General features: G+C 39.5%; 1 non-coding gene and 1 pseudogene across 1 annotated transcript; both read left to right on the forward strand.

Moving 5' to 3' along the window:
* The window catches only part of LOC101997069, a 10,295-nt pseudogene extending 2,738 nt beyond the window's left edge, over nt 1-7,557 (forward strand).
* Nucleotides 7,558-8,609: 1,052 nt separating this feature from the next.
* On the forward strand, nt 8,610-8,716 carry LOC113456901. The gene has a single exon (XR_003377627.1). It is a non-coding gene; the product is annotated as a U6 spliceosomal RNA (small nuclear RNA).
* The last annotated feature ends 8,639 nt before the right edge of the window (nt 8,717-17,355 follow it).

Here is a 17,355-nt window from a genome sequence, read left to right on the forward strand (position 1 = left end):
ATGCTCAACTTACTAAACCTGGATGGAGGTGGGTGGTCCTTGGACTTCCCACAGGTCAGGGAACCCTGATGGCTCTTCAAGCTGATGAGGGAAAGGGAATTGATCAGGAAAGGGGGAGGGAAATGGGAGGCGGTGGCGGGGAGGAGGCAGAAATCCTCAATAAATAAATAAATTAAAAAAAGAGAGAGCTGAAAACAAACAAACAAAAAAAAAGAGAACTGAGACAGGATGATCACAAGTCCAAGGTTATATGCACAACTTAGTTCCAAATGAGGTTTGTTTTTTTGTGTATAATCCATGGAAGGAGGGTGTTGCAATTACAACTCAGTTGTAGGACTCTTGGAGCAAGTTTAAGGCCTTATATTTAGTCCAAACACTTTATTGGGGGTGGGGGGGACATGTCGAAAATATTTGAAACACCAGTTTCTTAGATAGAATTCATTTTTAGAGCAATAGATTTTGTAATTATTTATTGGAAAGGAAGCCTATTACCTGCTTTTTAATTGTTTTGTTATAAATCTTACTTATATCAGAACCTTATGTACATCACTGCCTTCACCATCTCTTTAGCTTGCAAATTCTTTTTACAACCAAAATTCTTCATTACTGATGTCATACTATTTCATTGTTTTCATTTACAGACACTTGGTTTAAACACAGAGGAAGACATTCATAGGGGCTTCCAGTGTCTTCTCAATAATCTGAAAAAGCCAGACAGAAAGTACTTGTTTAGAATGGCCAATAGGATCTTTGCAGAGAACACTTGCGAATTACCCCCAGTAAGTTGTATCAGTAGGATGATGAAAATTGAATTTAAAAATGTGTTGCTATAGATTTCTATTGAAGGTCCTAGAGAGCTTGAGAAAATTATGAATCAATTTCTAGTGAATGTGACGATCCATTTTTATAACAGTTGCTTTTAGAATGATGAGACAGTAGGGTCATGAGTTCTAAGCCAACCTAAGCTACACAAGGAAACTAAACTCCATAAACTTGCCCAAAGATCACAATTTTAAAACTATACCTTGAAATATTTCAAGCCTGAATACTTGTAATTTTCATTTATTTGGGTCTTATTATTCTTACTTACAAAGGCCTAGTACATGAAGATGCTTGGTCTTTGCCATTATATTCAGATGACTGGGAAGCTTGCTAGCTAACAATTTATTTTGCAATGTTATTTCCCTGAACATTTTCTCTCCAAAGACCTTTAAAGAGTCCTGTCTTCAGTTCTATCACTCGGAGCTGGAGCAGCTGTCCTTTGCCAAAGATTCAGAGGAGTCCAGGAAGCACATAAACACATGGGTCTCCAAACAGACTGAAGGTCAGAATTTCAAGTTCTTTCACACCCCACATTCTTATCCTTACCATCCACCCCTCACTCTTCTTCCCTCCCTCCTCTTTCTTTTTAGTTTCCCTTCTCCCTTCCCCCCCCACCCTCCCCATGGACTAGATGTTATTTCAGGAAATCAAAGGGATTCAGACTAACATCATTATATGTGGTATAATTCAGACCTCAGTAAATTCATGGAGGTTTTACTCAGACACTTAGTTTTGAAAAATAGAGTTATTTGTATATTTCTTCAGGACAGAGGGATGATACAAATGTCATGAGAACTCATGGGCCTGATTTCCAGTCTAGCAGCTTACATTAGAAGACAAGGGTGGTCTGCAGGGTTGGCAACTCATGTGACTCTACTACGAAGATTTATGTGGAGGTCTTCCTCATAAGACTTCCCTGGGCCTCTTCTTCCTACAGTTTCTATGGCACTGGCTCCCACCACCATTGTGTCTTAAGAGGATTCCGGTTTCTGATTCCACCCTTTCTGCCTCAGATCCCTCACTTACATGTGGTGAAAGCAGCCTTGATTTCCATTGAAAATACTCTATCAGGGCTGCTCAGCTACATTGACCTAAAAGAACCTTTCATTTGGGTTGAACCTTTTTTTGTTTTTATTTTAAGGCTAATATGTTTGAGAATTGGTCTCACAGATCTTTGAGAGCATTGTCTGATATTTAAACCATCCAAACAGCTCTATAGCAATAAGTACATTCCTATTTGTGCTAACAGAGTGTCAATAAGAATGGGAATCTTTTCTTAAAGACTCCGCAATATTTGCCCATTTTTTTTTGTTAGAATCTTACCTCTTCTACACTTTTGATATTATAAATGAGCAGGATTCTCTTAACCATTGAAAGGATCTCCCTTAATGGAGAAGAAGGGAATCTGTTCTCTTGCCTATGTTGTTTCTTTCAGTGATGGAGGGTGTAGAAAAGTAATAGCTATTCAACAAACTACTTTCTGCCTTTGAGTCTCTGACATGTTGTGCTATGCTAGAATTGGGCATGGCCATGGTATTGTAGATAAGACTCTGTATCTAACATTAGTGTATTACTCCGTGATCTCTAGAAGAACAGAATGAATATATAATACAGATGGGATTTAAAAGATTGGCATACAAAATACAGGCTGAGCAGTCCTACAATGACCAACTGCATGTGGAGAATTAGGGAATCTGAAAGCTATTCCATTGTCTCTAAGTCTGGAGACCTTATCAGACTAATGCTGGCATGGAAAACATAGAATATTCTAGAAAGCCACTGTTTTTGTCCACATGAAAGCCAAAATTACTGAGTCCCAGTGTCAGCTAAAACTGGCAGGCATAGGGCACAAAGAGCATAGACGCACTCATCAGCGAGGGCTGAAGGCAGGCAGGCAAAAGCAGTGCTGCTTCTCCCTCAGTCCTTTAGTCGGGGCAGCACAGGAAGGCATTGCCCACTCTGGGGAGAGTCTTCCCCCTTAGTCACTTTCCTGGGAAATGTCTCCACAGGACTGCCCAGAGACATGTCTCTTAGTTGATTCAGACTGTCAAGATAGTAACCACCAGAGCATCCAAGGTTAAACATTAGTCCCCTGTGACCCCTTCCACACTTCCTGCTTCTTTGTTCTCCATCCTGGAGTCACTTTTTCTGCTTTTCCCAAACCTGCTCTCCTTGAGAGACTTGGAAATCCTTCAGCATCCTCATCTTGAGGATGGTCATTCGGTGCACATGATCTCCAGTCATACATGGATGCTGGCATCCTGTATTCTTTTCTTTTTTTTCCAGCAAAATTTGAAACTGATTCTTGAATCTGCCCAGATGTAACATCATCTTATTTCTCACGTGTGTATAAAATGAACCTGAATGAAGTCTCTGCTTTTTCAAAAGGGAAAATTCCAGAGTTGTTGTCAGATGGTTCAGTTGATTCAGAGACCAGGCTGGTTCTTGTCAACGCCTTATATTTCAAAGGAAAGTGGCATCAACAGTTTTACAAAGAAAGCACAGGAGAAATAAACCAGGTAAGGAACAGTATCCAAAAGTTCATGCCAGTGTGTCAAAGAACTTGCATGGAAATATGTAAAGGTGAGTGTGTAGCTCTGGGGTTCAGTGGTAGATATCGCATGTCTTGTGGGGTGCTGAGCTTGATCCTCAGCCTAGAAAGATGGAGAATAGGAAGGCACATAAAACCATTAGAAACTAATATTTTTGAATGAAAGGTTAAAATACAGAAAATTGATATGAATATAGAACATTAACGGCCTATATTATTTTTTATCCTTTTGGGGGCAATTTCCACTTTTGACAATTTCTCATGTGACCATTGCTTCTACCTCTCTCTAAACTAAATTTTCCTTATGTACAAAAATGTCAGATATGACTTCTTATATTATATTAGTATAATATATAGATGAAGCATGATACATAGTAGAAAGGATTATACGAACGTTGATATGATAACATATTTTAATTAAAATAAACATTTTAAACTATTAGCCAATTTATCATTAATAAAGAGGATTTACAATTCTCTAGCATTGAAACAGAGTGAGTGATTCAGTTTCAAAGATCTCAGTTTTAATTGAAGTATATTTAAGTAGTTTGCTCAATCTCTGTATAAATAAAACTTAGTGAAGTTTGCAGCCTTACCGATGTTAAACTGTTCATTCCCTTCTGTATTAGAAGTACTTTAAAGTCTTTTAAAACACTACTTCTTTTATTTGTACATTTAAGCCTTAATGTAGGTGGCCTTAAACAATTTTTTAATGTTTAAGGATGTTTTCTGAGAAGATGTATCTGTCTGCAGTATCATTTACACCACTATGGAAATATCCCAGTCTAATTTATGAAAACTTTTCTTTTAACTACAATTGATTATGCCTCCTTAGATCCAATGACTGACAATAGTAAATGGTAAAATCCTATTTCTGGTGTGATGGTAGCTGACTTTCTGTTAGTGAAACAAACTATCTGAGATAATCAACATAAAGTAGGAAATATTTAATGGAGCTCATGATCCCAGTAGTTTCAGTCTGGGTCAATTGGTTTAATCACTTAGGGTTTTGGTGGTACAGTACAACATGCAGTGAAAATGCTTGGTGGTGTTTGGTCACCTCACAGCAGTCAGGAAGCAAAAGAAAGAGGGGTGCATTGTCAAAATCCTCTTCCGGGGCAGCCTCTCTCCAAAACCTAACTCTTTTCTAATAGGCCCTATCTCCTAATGGTTTGTTCAGACCCCAGTAGTGTGAACCTGTGGACAATGGCTTTGAAACATGAGACTTGGTGGAACATTATAGGCCCAACTATGACTTTAAAATATTAATAACTGAATGACACATTTCTCCTGCCGGTAACGCATGATGTGTCCTAAGGAAATCCCTGCTAGGTTGCTGTTTTGTTAACTGGAGACAAACCAGAGCCATTTGAGAAGACTGACGCTACATGGAGAAATGCCTTCATAAGATTGGCATTGAGACAAGTCTATGGGGCACTATTCTTAATTAATAATTGGTGTGGATCCATCCCACTCTGGCTAGTGCCAACCCTGGGCAGGAGGTCATAAACTGTATAAGAAAGCAGTCTGAGAAATCCATGGGGAACAAGCCAATAAGCAGCACTCCTCCGTGGTTTCTGCCTCAGCGCCTGCTCAGAATTCTCTCAGTGAGGGAATGTGCCCTGAGAGTTGTGAGATGAAAGACCCTGTTTCTACCCACGCTGTTTTAGTCAAGGCCTTTTACCACCGCCTAGAATGCTATTTACTACAGTTCCATATCTGCTTACAACAACTATTTTGTAATGAAAGCAGGAAGAGACTGGTAGACGTTAACTAAGTGTTCACTGGACCATGATTAGTGTTGTCATGGTGAGTGATGAGAACACTGTTGGCATTAACTCCAGCCCATTTGGAAACCTTTTGACCTCTCTCAATAATATATTTTATGTCCTGGGTTCATCTGTTCAGAGTGAGAAAAGACCAGTGCGGATGATGTATCAGGAAGACACATTTAACCACGCCCACGTGAAGGAAGTGCAGGTACAGGTGCTGGAGATACCCTATGAGGGCCTGGAGCTGAGCTTTGTGGTCCTGCTCCCGGATGATGGTGTGGACCTCAGCCAGGTGAGGCCGAAGAGGTCGTATTATTCTAGACTCTAAATGTCTTCTAGAAGAGTCCAGTGTCTATTCTCATTAGAAGATGTTGGGGGACCTAGGATTCCTTTCCATGCATTCTCAGGTTTTACATGGATTTAGTCAGCCCCATGTTGGGATGCCAATTTGTTGGTGGAGCCTGCTTTTTCATTCTCATCCTCTCAGCCCTAAAATAACCACACAGAAATCTGGATTATTTGCAATACTGTGTGGCTAATAGCTTAAATGTATTGCTTGCTAGTTCTTACATCTAGTATTAACCCATTTCTATTGTTTTATATTGTACAATGAGGCTCATGGACCAGTAGCAAGGTTTCAGCTGGCAGTTTGCATCTTTCCCCCTTTTGCGGCTATATGAAGTCTTTCTGACTCTGCCTCCTTTCACCCACCCTTTAATTAGTTTCCCCTCCTAGCACTTTTCTGCCCCGCACAGGTCGAAGGCAGCTTCTTTATTAATTATTGGTAATAAAACATATTCACAGCATACCTCACTTCCCACATCAAGAAGAAAACTTAATGTTTTCATCCTGGCAACTTCATGAAGAGTGGGTAGTACTAACAGACTGAGCTTCGAATTGTGTTCAGGCACAAGGTTTTGGGATCAAAGTGTGTTCAAGACTCCCACTGCAGGTTGTGTGACTTTGCCATATATTATAATTTCATCACAAGAATACGATGTGATGATCACTACCTGATACGGTGAAATGAGGGGAACTTAGGCAGCAAACTTAGCATAGTGCTTGGAAAATAATACCCCTCTGTAAATAGAACTTTATCATGATCCTTGTTATTATTTTATTTTAATATACTAGAACATAAAATATACAGAAAAATAATGCACTTTAACGTAACGAAGTGGAAGAGGAGGAGCGACATCTGCAGATAGAAGAGTCAGGCAGATCATTAGGGGACTTCTTGCTCTTCCTTACAGCTGGATGCCCCACAATATGTCAGCCAGACTCTGAATGGAGTGCATTGCAGTATGAAAGATCTAAGGGGTCTTTGTAATCAGAACAGCTTCCCTTCTTCTCATCCAGCTCCCTAATGGTGGCATGGCATCTGTAGTGTTAGTTAGATTTTCATCACTGATAAAATGCCTGTCAAAAATAATGTAGGAGAGAAAGGATTTTTGTAGGCTCATAGATTCAGAGAGCTCATTTCAAGTTACCTGTCCGCATCTTATGGTTCCATTGGTGTAGGTGCATTTGGCAGACATTACAGGCCTTTTAGTAATCAGGAAGCAGAAAAATAAGAAGGGACAAAGAACCAAGGATTTCCTTCATAGGTAACCTCCAGGAACTGCTTCCTTCATTCTTCTAGACCCCCCTGATGCCTAAGAAAAGGTACAAAGAGCTTTAGAGCAAGCATTTACTATGAGAGTCTTTTGAGAAATTTCACATTTAAGTCACACAACCCACAAAACACAATCTAACTTGGGATAGACCTCCCTTCCAGTAGGTTGAGGAGAAGATGGCCAGGTCTTCCTACCTCTCAGGCTGATGGCTTCCATACCCATCAGGGGAGCCACATACTAGCAGAACAGTGGGACACTCATGCTGTCTGGCCATGTGAAGAGGCAATGCCCCATGTGGGATGATGGCACAGTCTGTGAGCAGGAAGTGACTATGAAACTCTGGGTAAGAACTCAACCGTGAATCTGACAGTCTCTAAATCTGATTTTTCAGGTGGAAAACAATCTCACCTTTGAGAAGTTAACAGCCTGGACCAAACCAGACTATATGAAGAGAATTTATATAAAGGTTTTCCTTCCAAAATTTAAATTGGAAGAGGATTATAAAATGGAGTCCGTGTTTCAGCACTTGAGAATGATGGATGTCTTCCAAGGAAGCAAGGCTGATTCATCAGCAATGTCTCCAGAGAAAGACCTATGTCTGTCCAAGTTTGTTCACAAGAGTGTTGTGGAGGTCAATGAAGAAGGCACCGAAGCTGCAGCAGCCTCGGCCATCATTAGTTTTGACTGTGGCCTTGAAACTGACTTAACATTCCGTGCAGACCACCCCTTCCTGTTCTTCATCAGACACAATGAAACCAATAGCCTCCTGTTCTGTGGCAGGTTCTCCTCTCCATAGGCACAATTACCATGTCAGGAACAGTTCTCAATTCAGCATCTTGAGAACTCCTGTAACGCTGTGAGGATGGGCATATGGTGGAACCATGTTCCAAGGTGAGGGCACATTTCTCCTGGCACTCTGATCTTCAGATGTCCTCATTCATCTCCCCCTTTCCTGACCTCATCTATGGCCTTTGCCAGGTCTCAGGGCCACAGAGTGCTTTGGTTCCCTGTTATGTAAAACAACAAAAGAGGCAAACAATTCCACAAGGTAACCACAAAGTTGTCTATGGTGACCTTAATAAGCACCCCTCACACTGCACAGACAAATCATGCCAACTATATATTCTGTGCTTTCCTGGCTCCTCAACCCTTGCCATCACTTGTCTTAATCTGTACTCATCATAGTAAACACTTCTGTGGATGATGACAGCTATTGCAGTTTTCCAAGTGATTGGTCCTTAATGCACACTTTAATATTACTTTTCTTTGCTGTCCACCAGTCACCAGGTGTGTGCCCACCACTGTGCTAGTCTTGGGGACAGATGCAGACAGTGTGGTCCTCCTCTAACAGCTGGACTTCACTACCTTTTCTCAAATTATCTATCTGCCATGACAGCTACCTTGAACTACTTTATTTCCTCTTTGCTGAAATCATGATTCTGTAAACTATTGTTTCTCTCCACAAGCAACTGTAATAGTCAGATTCTGTGACAACCTTAATGACCATTTCAAAATAAATTTTGTTTTCATACCAAACATGTATGCTGCTGAATAAATAACTGCGTGAAGTCTGAGTTTACATTTGCTTTAATTAAAAATATCAACCTTGGTTGAGGAGGCAGAGTCAGCAACTAGCTGATAGAATGTAATCATAGAGAGTCAGAGGGCATCTACAAGACAGATGGAGAGATGCACAGGTGGTAGGGAGGGACTTTGAGCACGGCAGCTTTTTGATTTGATGGAGCAGAAGAAAGCACCTTTTGGAGACACCAGCAATGAGGAATTATCAGCAAGTTGTTCTTCAATCTCTCTGCCTTAGCAGGTTCTCATCCAGCCCTCTCCTATATTGTGCTCACTTCGGCATCACCGATACTAAAATTGGAATGATACAGAGAAGATTAGCATGCCCTCTGCACAAGGAAGACACGCAAATTTGTGAAGCGTTCCATATTTTAACCTCTGGGGGAGCCATCACCCTCTGCTGAAGACCTCAGAATTCCATAAGAAACATCATGTCAGTAGCAAAGGTTTAAAGAAAGAGTTTTCTATTACATGACAACAAGCAAAGGAGATTATAAGGAGATGTCCTTCTTGTTCTTTCTATAACCAAACACCACTACCTACAGGGAGCAACCCAAAGTGTACCCAAAAAACTGAAATCTGGCAGAAGGATGTGTTTCACTTTGCAGATTTTGGAAAATTACCATACGTACACCACACCATTGACACTTATTCAGGTTTTCATTGGGCAAATCCTTTGAGCTCAGAAAAGGTTGATTCAGTAATCACACATTTATTAGAAGTTATGGCCAGCATGGATATACCTGCACAAATATAGACAGATAATGGTCCAGCATATGTCTCTAAGAAAATTTTTGCTTATTATAATATAAAGGATATTACAAGTATACCAAACAATCCTACACGTTAGGCAGTTATATAAAGATCAAATCAAATTATAAAGGATATGTTAAGCAAACAGAAAGGGATGAAAAATACTCCTAGAAATAGATTGCATAATGCTTTATTAACCTTGAATTTTCTTAATATTAATGAGAAAGGAACAGCAGAAGCAGAGAGACACTGGGTAATAGAAAAAAACTTCTGAATTAAATCAACAGGTGTGTTTCAAGGATGTGCTGATCTCACATGGAAACCAGGAGATGTGCTATGTTGGGGAAGGGGTTTTGTTCTTGTTTCCACAGAAGAAGAAAAGCTATGGATACCATCAAAATTAATAAAGATTTGATTTGAAAAAGAGAAACCTCTTGAGAAAGAGAAATGATGGCTTATCCACAGAGGTGACAATCACACAGGTGGTAAGGAAACCTCATGAGGGTTGGGGCAGGGTTCTGTTCTTGTCTTTGCAGGAAAATACTCATCTTCAAAAAGTTAAAAGACCTGGACATCTCGATGCCTAAAGAGGAAAAGATAATTTTCCAGATAGAACCACCAAGCCAAGAGAATTATAACTTATAAAAACAGGTCATCTGAGGGTAAGAATCACTGAACATAAACTTGAATAATAGTCATGACTCACTTAAAAAATCAAAGCTGGCTTTGGAGTTGGACAATGGCTCTGTCCTTCTCTAAATCCAAGCACACTGTATTTCTCTGGGAAAGGGAAATAGATGAGATCTCCTGAGCAAACTGGGGGTGGGAAGATGAGGGATGGAAACATGTGGGAACAGGTTGGAATGATTGGGGGAGAGTGGAGGAGAGTAATGGAAGAGATATCTTGATGGGGCCCATTTTGGGGCTGGGGAGAAATCTGATGCCAAGGAGACTCTCAGGAATCCACAAAGATGATCCCAGTTATAACTTCCTTTTAATCGTGTCATTTCCTTAACCTGAGAAGAAGGTGGGGAAGGATTATTAAGATATGGAACAGAGTCAAGAGAGAATAAAACTGGGTGATCAGGATACCAGTGTAGGACAGAGTTTTTATCAGGATGAGATTTTAAGCTCAGAAACCATATTCTGGATTGACATATTTCAGTTAACAAGAACATTTAGCCAGAAGTAGACCTACAGAAGCTAAAAAGGAAGATTGGTACATTTTGAGACTTTCCCAGAACTATGGACTTTGATGGATCAGGCCTTTCCTTTAGTTTTGGCAGGTGGTGCTATCTATGTGCTGAGTTTTACATCCTGAATGGCACTTCCATCATGGAGTCAGTTGTGCTAAGGTCTCAGGGCCTGCTAAGTTCTGGACCCTGTTACACATCTGTTTTTTGGGCCAAGATGAGATGAATAGTCTTCCTCTGTCAGGCCCTTCTCCATGAAGTTCCTGCCTGCCATAAGCCAAAACAGTTACCTAGCACCTCTGAAACCAAGAACCAAAATAAATCTTTTTTTCTTGAAACCATTTCTTTCAGGTGTTTCCCATAGAGACCAAAGGTCCCACACAGTCAAGATCATCTTCGAATATCAAACTGGAAATGTCAGGAATATCAAACTGAAAATGTTGCCATTACCTGAATAGTTTGCCCGCTCCCCGCCTCTGCTTTCTTTCTGTGATCCATGGGAACAGGTTGGTTCAGATCTGGGTGGCATTTTCCCAAGGACAGAAGTCAAAGGAATGCAAACAACATTTCAAAGGGCAACCAGGAAAACAATATACGGTAAAGAGGCTTAAAAAGGAAGCTACTGAGTAGGAGAGGCTGAACCGGTCAACCAGCCCTTGACAGTGGAGAGTAAGAACATTAGGATGCAAGGATGTGCTGGCCTTGAAGCTGAGTGGTAGGGTGTGCATACTGTATGAAACCTGGGTTCTCTCCTCAGCACCGTCCAAAAAGAGCAAGAAGAAAGAATTGAAGAAGGCCACTCATTTGTCCATGGCATTAGCCATCCAGTGATAGTGGGTGGGTTAAGTAGCAAACCAAGAGGGAAGAGGGAAGAGATGCAGAGGCATTAAAGGCCCAAAAACTTAGACATGAAGAACAAGAGTGAGATAGAAAATTAGAGTCAAAGGAGGCTAGAAGGATTGTGTTTTCAGAACACAACAGGGTTTAACATGTCATTCACTGTCTTAGTTTGAGTTATTATTGTTGTGGTGAAACACCATGACCAGAGTTACTTGGGGAAAAATGTAGCACGATTAGTAAAAACGCAGAGGCAGATACTAGGATTCAACCTGAAGGTCAGAAAAGCAAAACAGCCAGCCACTGGCTCTTACCTCTACCTCAGTCTGAAATGGCGATCCTGCCTCCAGGAATCTCAGATTGAAACTGTGTGTGAGAGCTGTCTCCTCCCGTTTTATATTACTCACTAGGGCTAAGATTAAAGGCATGCACCACCACCTGGTTTCCATGGCAAATTAATGTGGGATTAAAGGTATGTGTCACCACTGCCTGGTCTGTAAGGCTGACCAATGGTGCTGTTTTACTCTTTGATCTTCAGGCAAAATTTATTTATTAAAATACAATAAAATATCACCATATTTCCCCTTTTTGCTAAAATAAAAAAGAAGGCTATAACTAACATATGAAAAACTATATACAATAAATACAATGACTATATACAATATATACAGGCAATAAATACATTAAAATGCCCAATCCATTTGCATTTGACAAATTCAGAGAAAATATTTCATATCTACCCTATCTTGGTGAGTCCAAAGTCTTATACATAATTTACTTTCTATCATAACTTTGTTTCTGTGTCAAGTAAACAAGGAAAACTGTAACTATATCTATTCTTCAACTTCCTCAAAAATCCAAGAAGGAAATAATATTAACTGAGTAAGCAGGAAGTGCAAGCAAGTGACTTCCAAAAAATATGAGAAATGACAGAAATAGCTGACTGCCTGGGTAGTCACTCAAAGTTCCACTGAAACATTGGGGCATCTATCTTTGGCCTATAGGCCTAGTATATCTTATAGACTTTTTTGTGAAGCAGGATATTCTGAAGGGTTATCCCTCCTTGTCTTGATAATTATTGACAGCCACTTTCTTTTGTGTCCTGATTGTCCAATTAGGACAGCATACTGTCAGCATTTCAGATAAGGGCATTTTCTTGCTCAGTGGTTTACTTTTGCCACAAAGAAAAATAAACTCCATGTGGAGTTTCTTTGATGCCCATTATCTTCTCCAAAGTAGATTGGTGCTGCCAGGAGCAGACATATCTCATTGTCATAAAAAAGAGTCTATATTATTAAAACATCTTAAATGCCATATTCTGCAGATCTCTAAAGTGTTTGAAGATGATCTGTCTATCTAAAATTTATCTTTGTTTGACCTTGAAAACATACCTAATGTGACAAGTTCAATTATAATAGGTAACTAATTACTAACCTACATTTTCTTATTATCCTATACAGTTGGTAACAATAAATTTAAAAGACTAGAAATTAAAGACTACTTTGTTAAATGAGTTGTATAGGTATAATACCTTGAACAAGATTAGAAATGTATGTACAGTATGTTTTTAAAAAATTAATTTCAAATTTGTATCCATATACAAAATTTGTACAAAATATACAAAAGTCCAATCCAATGTAGAATATTTAAAACTAATAGTTGGCTCTTTTAAAAGTAAATCTAGTAATCTACCTTTGTATCTTATCATATCTATATCCTCCCTGTTTTTATTTCAGAGTAGATTTAATAATCTACCCTTTTATCATATCATATCTATGTCCCCCATTTTTCTTTTCAAAATATGGCTCCTGTCTGTACCTCCACCAGGAAGCTAGACTTTCAGAAAGCTAAAGAATGGGTCAGAGCCAGCCACAAAAGCCTCAGCTTTAATCTTAACCATGCTTTTTAACAGATAAAGACTCATGTGCTCAGAAAAAGATAGATCTATACAGTAAAGACAGATTCAAACAGAAGAATAAACTTCTAAATGGTTTACAGTGTGTTTTAAAATATACATAGTCTTAGGAGAGAAAAGAAAAAGAATAGAGAAAGTCATTAAAAAAGATATAGAGGAGCAAGGCATGGTGGCACACCCCTTTAATACCAGAAATTGGGAGGCAGACCTTTGTGAATTCAAGCCCAGACTGGTCTACAAAGTGGGTTCCAGTACAGCCAAAGATACACAAAGAAACTCTGTCTCAAAAAACTAAAAATAAAAAAATTGAGTTAAAAAAAGAAAGAAAAAATACACAATACATAGAGATATGGATACTGTGTTATTGTGTTGTCTTTGAATTATCTGACTGCTAAGAAATGAGCAACAGCTGTTGAAAGAAATTTGATTATAAATGATGCTGGATTGATCCAACTGATATATTTTGAAAATGCCTTAACTTCAAATTTTAAGTCAAAGATACATTGCTTTGGAAAAGAAAATCTGATTTTGTTTCCACAGGAAGTGAGAGGCTGTGGATTCATTCTTGGTTAAGAAAAATAAGGTTTGGGCTGGAGAGATGGCTCAGTGGTTAAGAGCATTGCCTGCTCTTCCAAAGGTCCTGAGTTCAATTCCCAGCAACCACATGGTGACTCACAACCATATGTAATGAGATCTGGCACCCTCTTCTGGCCTGCAGGCACACATGGAGGCAGAATATTGTATACATAATACATAAATAAATAAATATTTTAAAAAAATAAGGTTTGATCAAGGAAGACCCTCTGAAAAATATTCAGTGGGAACGATTGGTCCAGACAATCCTATGTTTCAGAGAACCTCTGTTGCAGTTTCCTCTGAGTTCTACATCCAGAACAGCTTCAAGACTGATGGCAGAGATAATTCAGGCTCACAGAATGGTCAGGACTTGACCTTAATCCTAAATTTTCTCAGGGTCCCTCAAAGATTACCAGTGCCCCCAATCAGCAGCAAGTAGCCTAGAAAACTTCTCTCATATTCGCCCCTCCCCCCCAAAATGGATTGTGGATGTTTGCCTTTGTTTAGAGTGTTGGTTGCAAGTTGTTATCGATAATGACCAGGAAAAAAGCTAAATAAGAGATTAGATTCAGTGTTTTTGTTTTGAAAGGGGGCATCAATCACTAATTAAGAAAATGCCCTACAGTTGAATCTTATAGAGGCAATTTTCTCAACTAAGGTTCCTTCCTTTCAGACAACTCCAGATTGTGTTATTGTCATAAAACTACCCAGGATAGTCACCTTCTCAATAATGGTAGTCAACAACAAGCAAAAATTGAAAAATGGTTATTTTCTCAAGAGTACAACAGTGAATTGCTTTTCTTTTCTTTCTTTCCTCCTTGTAATTTTTACACTCTTTTTTCCATGTTGGTAACCAGTCTTATCCTGGGCCCTGTATATGATAGGCCAGTAGACAGAGCTATAGCCCAGCCCACTAACAGTGATTACTTACGTCTTGACAATTACTTTTTGCTATTTTAGGCTGTCTCTAATTGAACAGTTCAGAGGGCATTTGAACTTTGCAGCCCTACACAGTAAGTTACCACCTGGAAGAAAGGAAGAGATTTCCCAATGTTGATAGCCACATTGTCCATCTATGCTACTGTACTAGAGGTTTCTGAGATAAATGTTTTTCATGACCAGAGTTTCCATTATTTCTTTTGAATTATTCCCTCACATGTAAAACCTAAGTTAAATTTAGAGAATACTGTTATTCTGAAATTTTAAAAGTATCCTTAACCATGAGGTTGTGTGTGATTCCACTCTTTATGCTGTGAATATGTTTTATTACCATTGGTTAATAAAGAAGATTCTTTGGGCCAATATCAAGGAAGAATATAATCAGGATGCAAGAGATATATATAGAGAGAGTAGGCAGAGTCAGAGAGATGCCATGTAGCTGCTGAAGGAGACAGATGTGTCCCAGAACTTTGCCAGTAAACCACGAGCCTCATGGTAATATACAGAATAATAGAAATGGGTTAATTTAAGATGTAAGAACTTGATAGAAATACACATAAGCTATTGGCCAAACAGTATTGTAATTAATATAGTTTCTATCTGATTATTTTGGGTCTCAGCAGCTGAGAAACAAATGAGCAGCCTCTGCCTACAGAATGGTGCATCAATGTGAGTTGACTATATCCACCTAAAACCTGAGAGAGCTTGAAAAGAAATTCTAGACAGAAAAGAACAGAGTTTAGTGTAGCTTTTTGGTTATAGGTTATAACAAACCTTTGTTTGTTATAGGTTAAGGTACTTTAAGGGTTAAAAGCTCAAGAACACTTTAGAAGTATAAATTAACTGTCTCAGAAGCCTAGAGATCAGGTAAGGATACTAGGTAAAAAGATCCCTAGCACCTGAAAGCAGATATTAAAGTTTAAAGCGATGGCTAATGTCCCTGAGCCAGCACAATCTTACTGTTTTTAACAACATTGTTCTATTTACAAATAAAGACTCAGGAGACAGATGTTGGGGGTAAAAACCTGCTAGATCAGCTAGATAAGATAAACCCAAAAGAACCCAGCTGATCTTCCTTTTGGCCAGAGACTTAGCAAGAGACCATCTTCCTACTTATCCCAAACCAAAAAAGAATGGGAATTACTATGTCCCTCCCTATTCCTTCCTGTGCAACTCTCTATCCATATTCCTGGCTCCTTCTTTCTCTCTATGAATAACTCCTGTCAACTAGTCACTGGCTCTACTTCATGATCCAACGGTGGTTTTATTAACAAAGTCTCAAGATTTCACAGTGCAATCAAATATCTTGCAACACCATCTAGAACTTAAAGTCCTATAGTCAAGAAAAAAAAAGGCTCAATAAAGGGGAAGGTCAAAGAAAGATACACAGCAGATTTGAAAACAACAGAAATGTATAACAGAAGCTAAGAGAATGGGAAAGGCAATCAGGAGTTTGTTTAGCCAAGAGGTCTATTCTATATTTCAATTTAGTTTCTTGAATTAGACAGAAACATGAAAGAACAGTGACCCCACTTCCTGTTCTCTCTCTCTCTACCTCCCTCTCTCTCCCTCTCTCTCTCTCTCTCTCTCTCTCTCTCTCTCTCTCTCTCTCTCTCACACACACACACACACACACACACACACACACAGACACTAACTAGCTTTTTGTTAGGATATTCCATCACAGATACAGGAAAGCAACTTAAACAAGGTGTGTTTTGCATAACTACTGTGGGTACTTAAGTGTCACACAACCTCAGAAAAGTTGGTACAAAGGTAAGAAATAGGAATCTAGGGCTGCTGAGATTGCTCAGTTGATAAAGGTGTTTGCCACCAAGCTTGATAACCTGAATTTGAGCCCTATAATCCACACAGTAGGAAGAGATGACTGTCTCCTGAAAGTAGTCCTCTGACTTCCACACATGCATTATCTAATGACATGAGTGTGTGCATGTACACACACACACACACACACACACCCCACAGAGTGCATAAATAAATGTAATAAAAATTCAATTAAAAGCTGGGCAGTGGTGGTGCAGTCCTTTAACCCAGCACTTGTGAGGCAAAGGCAGGTGGATCTCTGTGATTTTGAGGCCAGCCTGGTCTACAAAACAAGTTCTAGGACAGTCAGGGCTGTTACACAGAGAAACCATGTCTTGAAAAAGTACACACACACACACACACACACACAATTTCAATTAAAAATATTAATCTAAACAGGGGAAAGTCTATGAGGTCTTTACCCTACACACACACACACACACACACACACACAAAAGACTTCAGACAACCAAGAAATTCTGAAAGTGGAAGAAATAGTCTTCCCCAGAGAAAAACACAACATTGGTTATCCAATACTAAATGGTCAGCCCTGAAAACATACACACAGCTAACATTATACAGACTGAGCAAGTGGTATTTATGTATTTAGAAATGCACACACACACAACAACAACAACAACAGTTAAGAAAAAGGAGGTTCTGAATCTGGAAGAGGACAGGGAGGAGTAAATTGGAGGGTTTGGAGGGAGAAACAGAAAAGGAAAATAATATGATTATATTAAAATCTCAAGAGTTGCTGAGGAATCCCATCTGGACGGGTGAGTCTGTGCTATCCAGGGGCGAATTGTCCCGGAAGAGAGCACAAACCCCCCTTCCCCCAGCTCCTGCTGCAGGGCTGTCTTTCTTTTGCACGACCCAGCCCCCCAGCACCCCTCCCCAACCCTGCCCTGCTCTATGCTAGGACCAGTGCTCAAGAACAGTTTTAAGCTCCTACTCTAAGGCTACCCACCCAGAG

Source organism: Microtus ochrogaster, chromosome 16 (genome assembly GCF_000317375.1).
Source record: "Microtus ochrogaster isolate Prairie Vole_2 chromosome 16, MicOch1.0, whole genome shotgun sequence".
Taxonomy (NCBI): Eukaryota; Metazoa; Chordata; class Mammalia; order Rodentia; family Cricetidae; genus Microtus; species Microtus ochrogaster.